At 46.2% G+C, this 17,443-nt stretch overlaps 1 protein-coding gene across 1 annotated transcript in view; it reads left to right on the forward strand.

Moving 5' to 3' along the window:
• The first annotated feature begins 106 nt into the window (after positions 1-106).
• Positions 107-17,443, forward strand: part of LOC142897632 (partitioning defective 3 homolog B-like) — a 213,101-nt gene continuing 195,764 nt past the window's right edge. The window contains exon 1 of the mRNA XM_076040092.1: positions 107-261. The gene's annotated coding sequence lies outside the window, so the exon portion shown is untranslated. The remainder of the gene's footprint in view (positions 262-17,443) is intronic.

The raw sequence follows: 17,443 nt of genomic DNA on the forward strand, positions 1-17,443 counted from the left end.
AGGAGGTGGAGAGGAAGGAGGAGGAGGAGGAAGGAGGAGGAGGAAGAGGAGGAGGAGGAAGGAGGGAGTTCCGACGGCCCAGGCGAACCCACGCAACTCGCTGCAGGAGCGAAGCGAACAATCTTTCCTTTTTTTTTTTTTTTTTTTTCTTTCTCTGACGAAACAACACAAAAGAGATGGTTGCGCACATTCCGTGTCATAAACCCCCCTCCCCTCTCCCGCCACCGTCACCGCCACCAGCTTTTCCCTGAAAGCCATGAGGTAAGACATCTGGTTATTTCAAAACGCGTGCTTGTCTCCATGCAACCTGCAGCACTGCAAGCAAACAAACACGGCTCAAGTCGTGACAAATGAGCTGCTGCTGCCTGACAAATGCAGCCAGTGTACTTCTGTGGAGGAAAAAAAGAAATCCACCTTTCCCATCATGTGATTTACTCATATCAAGTGAAGTGTGTGTTGAAAACAAGAAAAGCTCTGGGAATCAAAGTGTGACTTTCTAGTGTCACAAAAAGCACCTCAGAAGCCAGAGTGCCTTCTCCTGACATCAACTTCCAGCTTGTTGTTGTTGTTGTTGTTGTTGTTGTTGTTGTTGTTTTTGGTCGCAAAGCAAAGGCATCACTTTTAGCGAGAGGCTTAAACTGTGTGTTTCCATTTGAGGCCGTAAACAAAGTGCTAAATCAGCTGCTGTGCAGAGCTGCAGCACCGGAGTTCAGAATGAAGCGTAAAGATGTGAAAATGGGGCGGTGGCCTTTCAGAAGGGACACTCACACTCCTGGCATCCAGGTCTGGCCGCTGCTCTGAACAGTGCTACCGGCTTCATATGGAATATGAATCAGCTGATCGATGTTTTAGCCTGAGCGAGACAAGTGGTTCTTCTTCTGGCCGCTGACTTTGTGTTTACAGCTTCCAGGACACACTTCCCTGGTCACAAGTGGGTCTCTGTTGATTTACGATCAATTCTTCTCTTCAATAAGAGCAGGGAGGCTGGGGGATCCCCTTCCTTCCACCCTCCACTCCCCTCACCACCCCCAGCCCCGGCCCACCACATTTGCTCCCACTCACACCTTGTGCTCCGGCGGCTCACTCAAGTGTTGCCTCATTTGCCGGGTTGCGTGTTTGCAGGAGGTTGAAGCTGTGCAGATTGTCGACCTATGCATGTTGTGCGTCGCTCGGCGGTGGTCCGCGGCAGGAACTGGGTCAGCGGGCGTCAGGGCCTGGAAAGCCTCCAGTGGCCTGGAGTTTGGAGTGTTTACGCACAGCTGGGGGGGGCAATGATGTGCGAATGCAAACAACGGCAGCCAAGTGGTGGGGCGGGGGGGGGGGTCAAACTTCTCCTCTCCTCTCTCAGCTCCGTTCTAATCATCTGGTTGGGTTTTTGTTTTGTTTTGTTTTTTGTTTTGTTTTTTTTTAAATGTGAGTGTTGACAGAGCGACACTGTTTACCACGCCTGCCTCGTCCTGACGGCCGTAAATATGAGATCCATCTTCCGGGAACTCGACTCCTCTGCACTGATTGCCATGTACCACTGCTCCAGCAGCCCAGCCGCCAATGTAATTTAGGCTCTCCCTGCTGTTTCTGTGTGTGTGTGTGTGTGTGTGTGTGTGTGTTGGTCTCCAGTTGAAACAGACCCTGCGACTTCCCTTGCAACGTCTTTGTCAGTCGCATTTGCTGCGGTAAATACAGCGACCGCGCATTTAATGGAAACCTGCAGTCATGCTTCTATTTTGCCACATCACTCATCTGTTTGCTGTCTCTCTCTCTCTCCCTCTCCCTCTCTCTCTCTCTCCCTCTCTTTCTGTCTCTCTGTTAGACATCCTGTCATGTCCCCTCTGGACTAGTTTGTGGTTAGAGCAGTAACGCTGAGTGGTTTCCAGGATTTCTTCAGGGCAATGAAAACAAGTGGCCACCATGCGATTGATGGGAACGTTGGTTTGGGTTAAAGTTGATTGTATTTTTAAAATAACAATGATTCACTATGAGCACCACCCCCCCCACCCCTTCCCTCTCACCCCACCCTGAGACATTAGCAGGTTTTCACAGTTCATGCTTGAAGATAATTACGCTGGTGCATTTTGGCAATGTTTTTGTTTCTATTTCCGATGGATTGATTGACTGAAAGCAGATGGCTCAGGTTGTGGATTGTTATCGCTCACGGCGTCTACGAGTGCCAACAATAACAGACATTATCATCAGCGGGTGGCTGCCTCTATTAGTGTAAACTGAAGATATGAGGGGAGATGGATGATGCGGCTCAGATTGCTCTTGACTCTTAATGAACTTGTTTTGTTCTAAATGAGAAATCGCACCACTGGCATCGGTATTACCTCCACAGTCTGGCAGGCTGAAGTGCTGAGTCATAAAAGACACAAATCAGTTTTCTGCTTAATTATCTGGTGAAAATATGAAGCATAGCCCAATTAGCATCCTTCGTTTGTCATTGTTTAAAGTATGAAGCCATTGCTGAGTTGTCAGCATCTGTCAGTGTCGTTCTGGCTGTGGTGTTGTGTGTTCTTTTTCTTTTTCACACCACTAGACAGTGATTAGTTATGGTGAAATTCAGTTTGGCACGCTCTCGATGGAGGGAGCCATCTGTTTCTCACGTCCATGTATGGGAAATTTACTGGCTGCCATCCACGCACGCACAAAGTGTCAATAGTTTGAAACTCAGCGGTGGCTCTGAGGTCAGGAGGGCGTTGTCGTTGCTGCTTTAATTCCAATCTCACGTAAGTTGCATTTGAACTGAATGCATGATTTTCCAAAGGCGAACCAGTAGGCTTCTTACCAACTTTTTTTTTCAGAAATTTGCCAAAATTATTTTGAGGTCGAAAGCAAACCACGACTAGACAAATTACCTGAAAAGTCCCAGTGACTCAACGATGTTGCTTAATGCCATGTCTGTTCAGTTTGTGCATGAAGGCTCAGGGAGACAAAGTTGCTACCGTGTCCGTCCACCGGGGAGGCTGTCCAGAAAAGTGCCTTTCAACCAAAAGGCCTGCTGGTACATGAAGTAAATGAGGACATCCCTACTCAAACATTTTTCTTATCTGTGCAAAAACACGGCTGTTGGACGGCGAGAAAGTCTGCTGACGTAGGATTTAGCGCAGCAGCGACGCTGTTGTGCGTCCCGCGCTGACCCTGGAATCTGAGCCTGTCGGACTGTTTCTGCAAAGGGACAACAGACTCTGGGACGTGAGGCTGAAGAGAGAAAAAGACATGCGGCAACAATGATGTAATCCTGTTCATATTAATCTAGTGTCATGAGATAATTACGCTATAACATTAAAATGTTGTTCAGTCCCCAGCAAACCAAAGCCAGCTGCAAGCACAGCAGTGGGCGGCCACATCTTCCGCAGCCCTTTCCGGCTTCAGCATTTGTGACTAAAAATATGAAAATGAGGGGAAAGTAATTTAATTTCTTTTATCCGTCACTTGCTGCTCTTCTGTCTCCTTGTGATTTCAATCTCTGAAACGCCCGAGCTGTTAGCTGAGACGCTAAGGTCCGTACAAAAGCAAGAAATCCAGATTTGATATGAAATTTGCGGTGGTTGACTGTCAGCTGAAGAGAAAGGCTTCCATTTAGGAGTCCCTCTGTGTTCATAAATGGTCATTTTCAAGCTGTTTATGCAGAATTAAACAGAAATGAAAATCAATCAGTGACACAAGTGTTTACTTTGAAGCTGCAGATGGAAGAAATTCAGTCAGGGACATTAATGAAAGTGCACCAATAGGGCAAGTTTGAATCTTGAATTTTATATCCCGCTGAAATCCTGTTCACTTGCTGTGTGTATTATTTTATGGAATGAAGACCTTTTTTTTTAATTTTTTTTATCAGATGTGTCTTGTAGAAATGAGAGTAGTTTTAGAATGACCAAAAAGTGAGAATAGTTGGAAACAAAAGAGGAAGTGGTTAGGACAGCGCCCTGAGTGTGTCATGGGGGAAAAAACGACGCTCTCCAGGTGAAAGCAGAAGTGCGGAGGCTCGTCCAGAAACTCTCGATCAGGCCTGGCGGGTGATGGAGGCGTGAACAACGCCGTCTGGAGCGTCGTGGGTGAAAAGGAGTCGGAGGGCAAATGTTGAGAAACCTGAGCAGGAGGAAGCGACACTTGGCTGGTGACGTGTGGCCAGTGTGTGCGAGTCCTGTGTGAAGGCATTACACAACGCACACTCGCAAACGGCCGGCCTGAGAAGGAGGACGAGGGGTGAAGAAGGAGGTCACAGCTGCAGAGTCTCCACACAGCTGCTCCACTTCTTCATCCAGCCCCAGCTTCCCTCCACTTCCAAATGTTTCCTCGAAGCCCTGGTTGTTCCGCTCCTCTTCTGTCCCCCTGCAGGCCAGGATCAGTTTGTCGCTGCTTGATCGGGCCAGGAATCCTCTCAGCGGTCTTTCTCTGACTGTAATCATCGCTCTGGAAGAGCTTTACATTCCTCTACCTGCTTGCTTGTCTTTATCTCTGCAAACTGTTTGTGTAGGAACATTTAAATTGAAAGGAGATTAGTCTGTATGCTCAGGTATAGAATGAAGCAGACCGGCCTGCTGTTCATATTGCTCTCCCACCAGATAAAGCCGAGCCCATTCTTGTGGATTTAATCCCATTTAGCAGCAGGCGTCCAAGTTGATTAGTCATTTTGTTGTCACTGAGTTGTTGGTTTTATTCCCCCCAACTGTTGCTCTCATTGTTTATTGGCAAGGCCAAGCAGAGGAAGGCCATCTGCATGAAAGAGTTGGAATGTCGGTGGGGTGAAACACAATGAAATGGATTTTGAAGTTTTTTAAAAGAGATTTGCATAATGCCGTTTATCCATAAATGAGTCTACGTGACCTGATTTTCGCACTCTGGCTGCACGGAAAGCAGCTTTTCAAATCTGCGTTGGCTCTATCTGGGAGTTGAACTCAACCCCCTGCTTTCCTAGCATCCCTCCAGGGAGATGAGGTCAGAGTGTGTGAGGAGAGATGGAGTGATTAGGGAAGTTTGAGCTCTGCATTTTTTTTTCCTGAGCCCAGTAAAGCTCTGGATATCTTCTGAAGAGCATCTCGGTATTTGTTTGGAGGTGTGGTGCAAATCACTCAGCAACAACCGGCGTCCATCCGGCAGTAGCTGAGTGTCGTCCTTTACATGAGACGCGCCAGAGTTGTAGAAGGTCAGATCAACGTTGTTCTGTTCAGAGACTCCAGATTAGCTGGATGGTGAAGTGACCCTGATTATGTCCTGCGAAAACATGAACCTAAAACCATCTGAGAGACGATTAAAGGCAACGAGCAAGACCACAGCCTCAAGTGTTAACTTATCAGTGAACGTGCAACTTTCTCCAACAAGAGGGAAGCGGTCAGCTCTCGGTCTGCCACTTGCCTGGGCTGGTTGACTCCCTTCTTCCTCAAAGCCGTGTGCGTCGAGGGTGACGTCCAGGACGACACAATTGCACAAAGAGCAACGCAACACCTCCACAACTGCTGCACATAGGTCATGATTCAGCTCTCTGTCGCCTGACCGTTGGACAGCTTTAGCTTTTTTTGATTGACAGGAAACCGCCCAAATGTGTCAGCAGTGCCTCATCATGGACCACATCCACTGTTGTTTTTCATGGTTGTGTTAGTCAGTGTAAATCAGTGTTTTTACCACCGAGACTTGATTGTTTGTCCGGCACTAAGTGAGGCCTCGAGTTTTATAGAGTTTATGCAGTTATGCAGTCTTGTAATCCAAGCATATGTATTTGAGCGTTCCGGCTAGATTACAAGTCTTCAGACGACTATTTCTGTTGGAAAAAAGACTTTTCAGGGTTTCTTCATAGGGGAGAACAACCATTTTCTTTACAGCTCTCGGCTGAAAGAGTTTACACAGCGCTGATTGGACTCACCACAGCGTCGCCATCATTTTCTTTAACTGTGAAACACATTAAGCCAGAGACCTCATTCATGATTTAAACTAAACAGGAAGAGCCAAACAAAATGGAGGGGGAAGAATATTGGAAACACAGAAAGTTGCATAAGTCTCAACAAATAAATAAATAACTGGAGAATAACAAGTAAAAAGGTTTCTGGTAGTGGAGAGTTGGAGATGCAGTTGCATCACATTGTTCCTGGGTGAAAAAGACTCTTCAGTGAAGACGGTAATGATGAAATGTAAGAAGGTTAACAAAATAGCCGACCATCTGACCCGGGAGTGCGTTCTTTATTATCATGAAAAACAAAAAACACACTTCCCTGCTCCTGTGGGGGTCCCGATCCGCTTCTTGCATCACCCCATCTGACTCATTTTAACGTGATGAAGCGGCGGCTGTCTCCGGATGAACTCCTCACCCCAGCAACTCTGAGCTCAACAACTCCTCAAGGGGGGTTAAAAACACTCTTTTGGCCACTTGGCAACTCGTATTTTGTCACCTATGGGGGAAGCAGTTGGAAGGAAGCGTTGATTGATGGCTGAACCGACTGATCACCTCCAGTCAGAGCAGCCGCAGCTCACAAAGCTGCGCGGCTTCGCTAACAGGCTTGACGCCTCGTATCCGTTACCTCGAGAGAGAGAAAAAAATAGACCGACAGAAGTGGGAACTTAATTGAAAAGCTCATCTGCAAACCAAACACGTGCGCTTTGAAAGCAAACAGCCGCCCAGCGCAGACTGACTGTTTGATTATCCACCCGTCGCACAAAGTCCGACTAAACAAACGCAGCGTTTGCTCGTCCAGTCGCCTTCTGCACTCTCGAGGCCCCTCTCGACACTTAACTCCTCTCCCGTTCCCCTCCCGCTTCCTTCACTCCCTTCCCCATCGCCACCAGTAAACAAACATACAGATGATGATGTCATCGCTGCCGCAGTTATCTGCTGATGACAGACCCTAATGCCCCCCCTGCGGGGAACCTGTATTATCAGTGGGAAGGAGAAAAAGGAGGGTTTTGTGTGTGTGTGTGTGTGTGTGTGTGTGTAGCAACATAAAAGTGTATTCCTCATGCCAGTTTCCCAGCAGCCCTCTTTACGGGCCATTTAGCGTAGCAGCATCAGTCGCTAACGATCAAATGGCATCATGGCCTCCTAAAACAGCCATTTACTTTTCTGGCTTTTTTCTTAAAGAGCCCAGTTCACTATTTAGAATATTGATTCAGGCTGTGGTTATACTTTCTAATACATGTGAATAAGTTCGAGAGTTTCACGGAGGGAATTAATTAAAAATAAGCAAATTGACAAAAAAAAAATAGTATTTGAAAAAGCAGATACATAATATCCAGAGTTGCCTTCTAGCCGGAGACAGATGCAGGTTGCATGCACTGGGAAGAACTCCTCCTTTATGGGGAAATCCTCCCACATTTTATTTTATGATGCACTCTGCCTGGGTTTGGAATAACTTCACACAAGTGTCACTCCCTCTCTGTCGGTGAAGACGCTGCACAGCAACTTCCAGAAGCCTGTAAACAGAGGCCGCTGCCTGGCGATCTGTTGCACACAGCTCCCGACCAGGAGGCTTCAGTTGACTCGGGGGTGAAACAATCACCAGAACCTGAATCCACCAAGTGGCGGATATGTCCGTCAGGATTGTAATTTGACCTGTTCACCTCTCACCTTCACATTGACGGACGCTCGCTTTCAAACCCACATCACCATTCTGGAGTTTCGAGGAGTTGAAGAATCCCAGCCAGTTAGTTTTCTAGTCAGAATATGAGCTGCAGTCTGGAGCCAGGAGCGCTTTCAGGTGCCTCTCACGAGTGCAGCCAGTTAGTTTCCATGCTTTTAGAACTTTGCCAGGCTTGTGAGAACCGCATGACCTTGCCTTTCCTTGTTGTCTTGCAGTGCTTTTTCAAACTCTGAGGCAGAGAAAGTTGTTTGTTATTGGGGAATATATTAGAGATATTAGAGACAGGGGTGAGGATCTGCTCTTATTAACGCTACAACAGAATCATAAGTATGTGGGTGCCTCAGACATTTTTTTGTCACAGGGGAAACATATTTAACTTTTTGCCATTGTGCGTGACATTCAAAAAATCCGTTTCAGTTTTCCTCCCCCCCCATTTTTTGGAGCCAGACACAGAAACTCCTCGCTATCGTGTGAGCTGTGCAGGGTCATCACTATATATGGCCGAGTCTCTTGTTTGGTTGTTACGTCTTGGCTGTGTTTGAATTTGGATAATAGCCACGCCCCTCCTCCTCACCCACGCAGAAAAAGTCTTGTGTCTCGTTTTGTTGGATTAGGCGTCTATTCCTCCCTGAGGACAAACTTTGCTTTTTTTTGTGCTCATTGTCCCAAACTGATGAAAGAAAGAGTTTTGGCTGCAAAGCCTTTTTTTTTTTTTTTTTTTTTTTTGGCAGACTGAGAGTGTTTTCTGTGTGGTGTCATTGCAGTCCGGACAAAGAGACCTTTGAACAACTTTAGTAAGATGTATGAGGCTGGACGTTGACCAGTGTGACCCTGCAGGCTGACCTGGAAATACTTAATGGCCTCATCTGCATTTGTGCTGCGGCAGTGTTTGAACTTCATACGTAGCAGGATCACATCAAGTCATTTGTTTTGCAGTAATCTCTCATTGCTTGATTAAAAAAAAAAAAAAAAAAATGAAATCAAATGTGAAATGGAGAAGATGTCATGTTTTTTTTTAAAAATCACAACGTGCAGTATGAAGTAATTAAGTTCAGGGTTTCCATGGTAACCTGCAATACACCAGAGAGGAATTCCATAAAACAAGCAGACTCCTTCTCCATTTGCCTCAGCTGTGTTTGGCTTCGTCATTCGGACAGCTTTAAAAAAATCAAGGTAGTCACCGAGCATGTGAGGGGAGCATGGAAAGTCAGGAGAGCTGGGAAAGGATGACTTCCCCCGAAGTCTGACTCATATATGCCTCTAATTAGAGGTATGTAACTACAGGCGCTCGCAGGATTTGAGGGTTGTGTGTGTGTGTGTGTGTACGTGCATGCGTGTGTGTGTGTGTGTGTGTGTGACAATGAAGGAACTTATTTGCACGTGTCCCTGTGTGCTGCCTGGCCAGAGTCATCATTAGTACAAGATGCGTGGGATCCCATCTGGACTTCTTAGTCTTTCTCCTTCACTCATTCACATTCTTTCCGTTTCTCAGCCACACAGACAGACAGACAGACAGCCGGACGGATGGACGGAGCTGTGGTTGCAGATGACAGTGGAATAGGTGTCACTCGCCAAATATTTAATGGAGCTAATTTATTGGAACAAAAAAAGAGACTGTCTTTCTTTTAACAGATGTGATGCTATTCCGAGATGCACATCGTGTTGAGAGTGTTGAGAGTTCTGGCAACCGACAACCAACTCACACTGGACGCGTTACAGATAGCGATGCGATAGTGACCGTGACCAAGACATTGCCAAGATCAGGGGTATCAGGACTGAGACAAGACCAAGACCAAGACAGACCATGTTGAGTCCAAGACCAATAAGAGTGTTAGGATCAACAGGTCACCAACCAAAAGCCCCATCACACTGGAGCGTATGAGAGAGGTCATTCAGCTCTTGGAGAGAAGAGATGGAAAGAAGGTAAAACAAAATATACATTGTTGCGTGTTTTTAAAGCTGATGCATCTTATTGGTGACATCAGAAGATGGCGCGTGATAACAATGATGGAGCACCGGGATCAGCTTGCCGGGTTTTTGAAGTCCCCTCAATGCCGTTATTTTCCAAGACCAGGACAAGATTGAAACCAAAGGGTGCCGAGGCGCAGATGAAACCAAGACGACATAAAATTAGTCTCAAGACCAACACTGGTCAGTGAGTTCTAAAACACTGAGACTGTTTATAACGCAGGACCATAAACCATAACTCAACAACCTCATTTTGAGCAAGAGGGAGGTCATTTCTCAGCGCCCCAATTCCAAGTTACTTGCTGTACCACTAAATTTGTCCAGCGTCGCGTCTCACTTTCAACTGTGTGACAAAACAGAAGTAAACCTTCACTGTTGAACTTTGATGCGGGGGAGACTGAAAACAAAAACTCGCGGCTTTTATGTTTTTCTACCTTCTTTTGAGTTTTTGAGTGTTGCATCACAGGCTGTATGAGTCACTTTGGTCTGGGCATAGACGGAGAAATGGAAAGAGCCTGGGATACACACTCACACACACACATACACACATCATTTCCAGATGGCTTCTACAGTAGCATTGGAAACACATCAGTTCTGGGCAGTGCAGTCATAAAGCACTCATGCTGACGTATCATCCACCAATTGCCGATTTTGCTCAATGTTAATGATTAGTCCTTAAATCGCACGTTATGTTGTGTCGGTATTCAAGGTGTTCTGCAACTTTATTGGACTTTTCTTCTTGTGAAAAAGTGAAAAAGGTTGTTTTTTTTTACCTCCCAGTGTGGTTATGCCATAATGAAGTCTGTGGAGAGAAAGAGAAAGGAAGGAAGATGAGGAAAGAAGAGAGAAATGTGTGAGCTGAAGGGAAAATGGTGGAAGGAAAGTTACAAAGAATCATGTTAAAATAAATTTAGCAATAACTGCAGAGATTTATGCTGATAAATATCCATACAAGGACTTTTCTTCAGCCAAACCTGAATGTCTTTGTCCTGTGGTCTGTGGTGGGTGGAAGGATTTTTTTTTTCTTTTAAAAAAAAAGGACAGTAAATAGAAGTCACCAAAGAAGGTTTTGGCCTCTTTCATGTCTCCATTATTGGACGATCCCCCTTCACCGGTCCTTTGCTACCTGTCCACTGAAGCGGGACTCATAAATCAGGTCAGTCCCGGTCCCTTTGATGTTGCTCAGTGACCTGACCTCAAATATCTGCCCTGGTATCAGAACAGAGGAGTGTCTGTTGGGCTTAAAGACGGCGGCTCTCGGCCACAGCTCTTATTAATCCCTCTGATAGTCGGCTGGGAGACGGGAAAATGAGAAGGGGGACGAGTCGAATGGCTCAGCTGCAAGAAAAAAGGCCGGCGAGTCATTCTGAGACGGTCCAACTTCAAGAGTGGAAGAAGAGATTATGTTGCCATGGTTTACTGTGGGGCCGCTCTAATCGATGACCACCAGTGCTCCTCCATACCTTTAGATTTCGTGTGATTTTCATTATTCCGCCAACGAGGGGGCGCAAGTTCACAAACTCTCATAGTGTTGCCCTGAAATTCTAACTTCAGAATTGCTTGCTAATCTAGATGGTAAAGAAAATGTGGGACAATAAATGTAGAGTAGACTTTGCTTAAGCTGTGGACATTGACTCAGTGGGGTTCTGGTCAAGCGGTTGCGCCAATGTATTTGTCATTGTTTTGATGGAAAGAACATTCAAGCAGAATGTCCCCACTGAAGCAACGACCTCTGATTCAGTGTTCCCGTTGATTCGGCTGCTCTTCGTCTTTTAAAATATACGCCCAGCAGCCGCAAGGGGTTGCCAGGAAAGGAAGGAAACCACCGTCCATCTATGCATTGGTTTTCTATCAGTGTGATCTCCATCTGTCCCAGCTGACCCGAGGCGAAGGCGCTGAACCACTGCGTCGCCCAGGACGGAAACACAGCAGTTTAATTCTGTATCAAGGGAAAAGAAACTAAACAAAAGGAATTCACTCGCTCTCGCTCACTCGTTGTCCAAATAAAGTCATTCACCGATAAATCAGCGGCCCTCTGATGCAGTCGCGCTTCTGTTCCGTCAGTCCTGTAGCGACCTGTGAGATTGTTGACCCGATTGGCCAAATTTGAAAAACACGATATCCATGCAAGTGACTTCTACATAAGCCAACGGGAAAGTGGACACATCAAAAGGAAACAATGAAAACAGTGATTCACGAGTCTTTTGTGGAACAAAGTTTTTCTCACCATACAAGGACACCGTCGGCTGTGTGAGTGTGTGGCCTCGTTTTCTCATCTTCATCCTCTGTAAAATGAAACTCACTCAAAACAAACTCGCTCACTTCGCCCACCTACTTTGCGTTTGAAAAAATATTTTTCCAACAAACAAATGAAAGGACGTGTATGCTGGAGCTCAACTCTGGACATTAAACAGCATTATTGCCCCCATTTTGCGATGTGTTGTTTGGACAAACAAACTCTCAAGTGCTGAGATAATAGGAAGTAATGACGTCCTTTGTACTTTAGCGCAGTAGCTGAGCCGTGGCAGGAGACCAACGGTCCAAACTGAACTGAACTTTCTTTGATCACTGCTGGCAAAAATAAAAATGCTGCTCAGACGTTGAGCAGAGCTCCAGACGAGCTGCAGCAGCTTCAGTTATATAACACGCAGCAAACAATTATTCAGATATTTACGCCATTCCATAGTTTTTTTTTTTTTTTTTTAGCAGTTTACACCTCTGGAGCGTAAAGTCACAGTTGACATGCCGGAAGAAAAAAAAATTCCAAACACTCATCAAAACAGAAAAATCTGGCAGGATGATCATTAAATCAACAGACTAGGGGCGCTCGCGATAGGTTCCAAAAATAATTATTTTATAAAAACACACTTGTAAAAAAGTGTGACACTTATTCATGGATGCTGTCAAATTATGACATGACAATGGTCTTTGATGACTTTGTTGAGCAGAAACCAGCTGAGACTTTCTTCAGTTTGGCAAAAGAAGAGGTCTGGGTGTCAGGGACCTTGGATTTTCCTGGGGAATGTTTCCCTGTTTGTTGCCACTTTTTGCATCAATGTCAGTATTTGTTGCATTGCCCACAATCTCTTTCACTGTGTTTTCTTCTGTTGCTACTAAAACCGCTCAAGCTGTGTGATGGGAGAAAGCCGCAGCACTTTCCGCACAAGTCCTGACAGACATGGCAGGAAAGTGCAAACAACAATTAAGTGTCACTTCCAGTTTGGTGCCGTGATCAGTTCTTGTTTACTCATTCATCTTTTTTCTTTGACAACGGAGACACGGGAATGTTTGGAGTCGAGTAGTAAAGTTGTTACATGTCAACACGAGGGGAAACTGTGGAAAACCGAGCCTGAGAAGACTTGTTTGATAATTATAATGCCCAGTGGAGGCACTTCATGAAGGAGACGTGCCATTAGCTTTATGCCCATGTGACATCACGCCGTGTTTGGTGTGCGTTCCGACTCGTCCGCCTCTGCCCCCCCACCACCCACTGCCAGCCGCACTGGCACACACAGCAGCCAGCCCTGGACCCTGCATCCTGCATCCTGCATCGCTACCAGTGGGCTGCAGTGGCTGGAGTTCCCCTCCCAGACCCCCCAGCTTCCCCCAAACAAAAGCAAACGTAATTTGAGATTTTACGAGAATTACGGCTTATGCGCTTCTGCAACACCTGCAAATTGCAGTTTTGCTTTATCGAAATATTTTAAGAAATATCGCTTTTTATCTTGCGAAAAACTGTAATGGAAATGCAGCTAGTGTGTGTGTGTGTGTGTGTGTGTGTTTACTCCCATCACCAGCTGGCCACTAGCCAATGATAACAGACTTTTTCCGACTTTGATGGGGTTGCTGGGCAGAAAACAGCGGGTTTTTCCTTCAATCTCATGCTCTCGAGGTTTGTGTTGTCTTTCTCTGTTGCAAGGTTTAAACCTCATTAGAGTGCAGCGGTCCGAACAGAAGAGGACTGAACAGCTTCACAGGAGCCCCGACACTCAAGCCATTAAAGATTGTGCAATATCATGGGGTGAATATCAATGAGTGAAAAAAGAACTGTGTAAACAACCCATAATGGGACCAATTGGACTAATTGTTCACCAGAGACTTGGTATGACGTGCATGAAAAAAAAAAAAAAGGGACCGATATGAAGGAAAGTTGGCTGAGACGCAGCAGCGTTGTGCAGTTGACCTTTCCGGATTCGGCCGAGGCCAAAAAAAATAAAGAGCATGAGAAGTGAACTGGCCACTTTGCGCGAGTCACAGGGCAGGAAGTTTGCCAGACTGTCCTCAGATGTGTATATCACAGCGTCTCTCCTCCCTCTCCCCCCTCTCTCCCATCCTTCCTTACCCATCTTTCACATTACTCACCCCCTCCCCCACCCCCCCCCACCCCCCCCAAAACTGCTGTCTTTCCTTTTCCAAACATCTATCTTATCCTCGGTCACTTCCTCTGCTGCTCCTCCGCCTCCCCCTCCATCCATTCTCTGATTTCATCCTCTTCCAGTCACTCCGCCCCCTCACCCGCCCCCTTCCGCCCACCTCTCCTCCATATCTGCCCTACAGGCAGAGATATGAGCTGCATCCCAAAACACCCACTTCCGTTAGTCCTACTCAAGTGCGGCACACTTCAAGGCTTCTATCGAGTAACTTGAAGTGCACAGATTTTTTTTCTTTTCTTTCTGCAACAAAGACAGTAAAGATCCTGGTTGCACAATGGGGCAATAATGCCCGACTAAAAGTTAGGAATGCAATAATGTTTAGGCTGGTTCTGAGGGATTTCTTTTCTTCTGCCATGGAGATCAGCGAAGACACGCCCCTTACAGTGAGGATTGCAGTTCGGGTGAAGGGAAGGGGTAGAGGCAAGGTGTTCAGTGGCCAATCAGAAGCCAGTGGGGGTGTTTTTTTTTTTGCTGATCTCTGTTTAAATGTTCTTTAAAATAACACTATTAGCTTGCATGCTAATGCCATTAGCCCATTTGTGCTACATCACCAATATGCCGTACAGACACTTCCTGTGTTTCATTATTACACTAATGTTTATTAGAGTTATAAACATGTTCCAGCTGTCTGCTAATAATGAAAGTGCAAGAGAAAACCAAAGGTTCATAATGATGAAAAATTACTTTCAGCCAAAAATCCCAAATCTGCTCAAATCATCCCACTTCCTTCAGCTGCTATTCAATGTGGGGGGTTTAGTAACTCCCATACATCAATCCTATTTCTGGTGCAGTATGTAAACCCAGCCCCCCCCCTCCCCCTCCCACTCCAACATGATGTCAGCCAGCTTGTGAGGCCTCCCGCCAGTCGTGGGTTCATTTTGTGATACCAAAGACTTATGAGTCACGGCCAAAGATAACAAGGCTGTGTTGCCTTTAAAACACTGTGAGCCCACTGTGGCTCATTAGAAGTGGACGGCCGTGGGTAGGGAGGGTGTGGATGTGGTGGTGGTGGTGGGAGGGGGGGGGGTTCATACATGTAAGACTTGTGTCAACACAGACTCGAGTTCACAGGCAGACGGGGACGAGGAGAGTGCCGACGGACCGACAGGACGGCAGCGGTGGGCTGCAGAGATGTTGCGGACGCTCGAGGCATTTATGGGGGAATTTCAGATGACTCCTTTTTACCGGCACGGATACGAAAATAATTCCCCTCCGCACAAACAAAAGTTTCCAAGAAGAGTTAAGAATAAGAGATATAAATGGCGTCCGAGCACACGTCATCCCAGGGACCCTCAGGCCTTAGCTGTGTGAATGAAACACTCCGGGCAGACTTGAATTATTTATGCCTGTTCATATTCGCAGCACAGAAATAAGCTCTTAATGTGCTTAAAGGGCTTTTTTTGGACCGACCACTTGTTGCTGCAGTGAGGCGGTCGCTGCTGCACTGCTGCCTTCTGGCCCGAGCAGCTGACTGTTACCCTGCCTGCACCCCTGCCCTGTCATTTAACCACACCGCACTGGGAAAAGGCTTCCTTTTGAAGCATGTGTGTGTGTGTGTGTGTGTGTGTGTGTGTGTGTGTGTGTGTGTGTGTGTGTGTGTGTGTGTGTGTGTGTGTGTGTGTGTGTGTGTGTGTGTGTTGATGTCTCTAATGTTTTCCTCCCAGAGGAAAGGGAGGAGCAAAATCTGTGAGTTAGATAGAAAGATGAGCCTGATGTAATGCATACAGAACACACACACAGGAGGTAGGGGGCTGTGCATGTGTGTGTGTGTGTGTGTGTGTGTGTGTGTGTGTGTGTGTGTGTGTGTGTGTGTTTCCAATAATCTGAAGGTAATAGATTGCAGAAATGCCTTCTCCGGTCCAGAATGTGATTTTTCTTCCCGTCTCGTCTTCCTCCAGTCGACTGTCTGAGCTTCACGGTTCAGAGTGATGAACGTGCTGACTCAAACAGTACCGGGTCAGCCAAGCAAGTGCATCTTTCAACCGTCCTTGGTGAGGGTTTGATTTAAAGCCCATTTTGGCCCATGAGCTCGCACCCTCGTATCGCAAAATAGTTTGGAAGCTGCCGCAGTCTAAGACCTGCTCGTCTTCAGACGGAGTGTTAGGAACCTCAGATACATCATAGAAAATTTAGCAAGAAAGCTAAATTCATGTGCATTTGAAAGGAAGGATGAACCGTCTCGCCATCATGCAAAAGTCTTGGCTGACCTCTCAGCGTTGGCACACTGTGTCGCTCTTTAGGGCACCGCCAGGTTTTTCCAGGTACAATTACTCCTTGTTTTCCTTTTAATGAGGCCACTTTAATCCGGCCAAAACTGTTGCTGGCTTGATTGCATCCTGCGGGATCATCTGAGCGCTCGCGTTTCCCATCCCTTCAATTTAGCTCAGGGAGAAGAGTCTCGGATGGGCCCAGCAAGGGGGCGGTAGCCAGGTCCTAGTGTCTGACGTCCAGTGACTTGAACGGAAAAAAATTGGAATCCGGAAAACAGGCAGTTGGGTTCAAAGTGACAAAAGATTTTTCACCCTCACGTGACCTCAGGAGCTAATGGCAGCTGTTTGTCAGTGAGCTCACATTGGTGGAACCCCAGTTTTTTTTTTTTGTGTGTGTGTGCATGTGTGTGTGTGTGCGTGTCTGTCTGTCTGTACCGAGGGTGGATTTCTAGGCAGTGAGTCACAGAAAGTTGGGTTTGCAGAGTCAGGCAGATACATATCCGCATGTCCCCGAGCGAAAATACACCCCCTACCTGCACACACACCCACACACACCTACACACACACACACACACACACACACACACACACACACACACACACACACACACACGCACACACACACTCATGCACTCTCAGTGATTTAGTAATGCACCTCAGCAGCAGATGTCCAATATTAGTGAGGCTGTCTGAGCCAATTCTTTTTTGGTGAGCCGAGCTCATATCCTCAGGGAAGATTTAGCAACAGTGCTCTGCTTCTTTTTTCTTTTTTCTTTTTTCTTTTTTCTTTTTACGAGCGAGGGAAAAGTTTTACTCACTTTGGTTGCTGCAGAATCACTTGCGCTCTTGTTGAGAAACCTTTCATCAGTTTTTTATTTCTCACATTTTAAATAATAACGATAAAAAAAAAAAAAAACTAACTATACATTTGTTTGCGGTACTTTGAAATTAAGCAGTGGCTTAAAAACGAATAAACTATTTGTTAAAAAAATAAATAAATAAAAGCAAGGTATCAACATGTAATTTTGATCAATTGTCATTATACAAAGTCAAGTGAGACCCTCCCAACCTCATTGTCGACAGAAAGAAATGAATGACAACAACCAAAGGATCAGTTTTCCAACAAGCTCATTCAACCTCTCGCTGCAACGCGCCAAAAGGGAAGTGACAGAGTGATGGATGGACACAAAGAATGTGATGCGAGACCCGGTGAGACGTCACAGCTGTTGAATCATCTGACGTCTGGCGGCTTCGTTTCAGACTGTTTCGG

The sequence above is a fragment of the Nelusetta ayraudi genome, unplaced genomic scaffold, assembly GCF_046127955.1.
Source record: "Nelusetta ayraudi isolate G7.1 ecotype Tasmania unplaced genomic scaffold, CSIRO-AGI_Nayr_v1 ptg000060l, whole genome shotgun sequence".
NCBI classification, from domain to species: domain Eukaryota; kingdom Metazoa; phylum Chordata; class Actinopteri; order Tetraodontiformes; family Monacanthidae; genus Nelusetta; species Nelusetta ayraudi.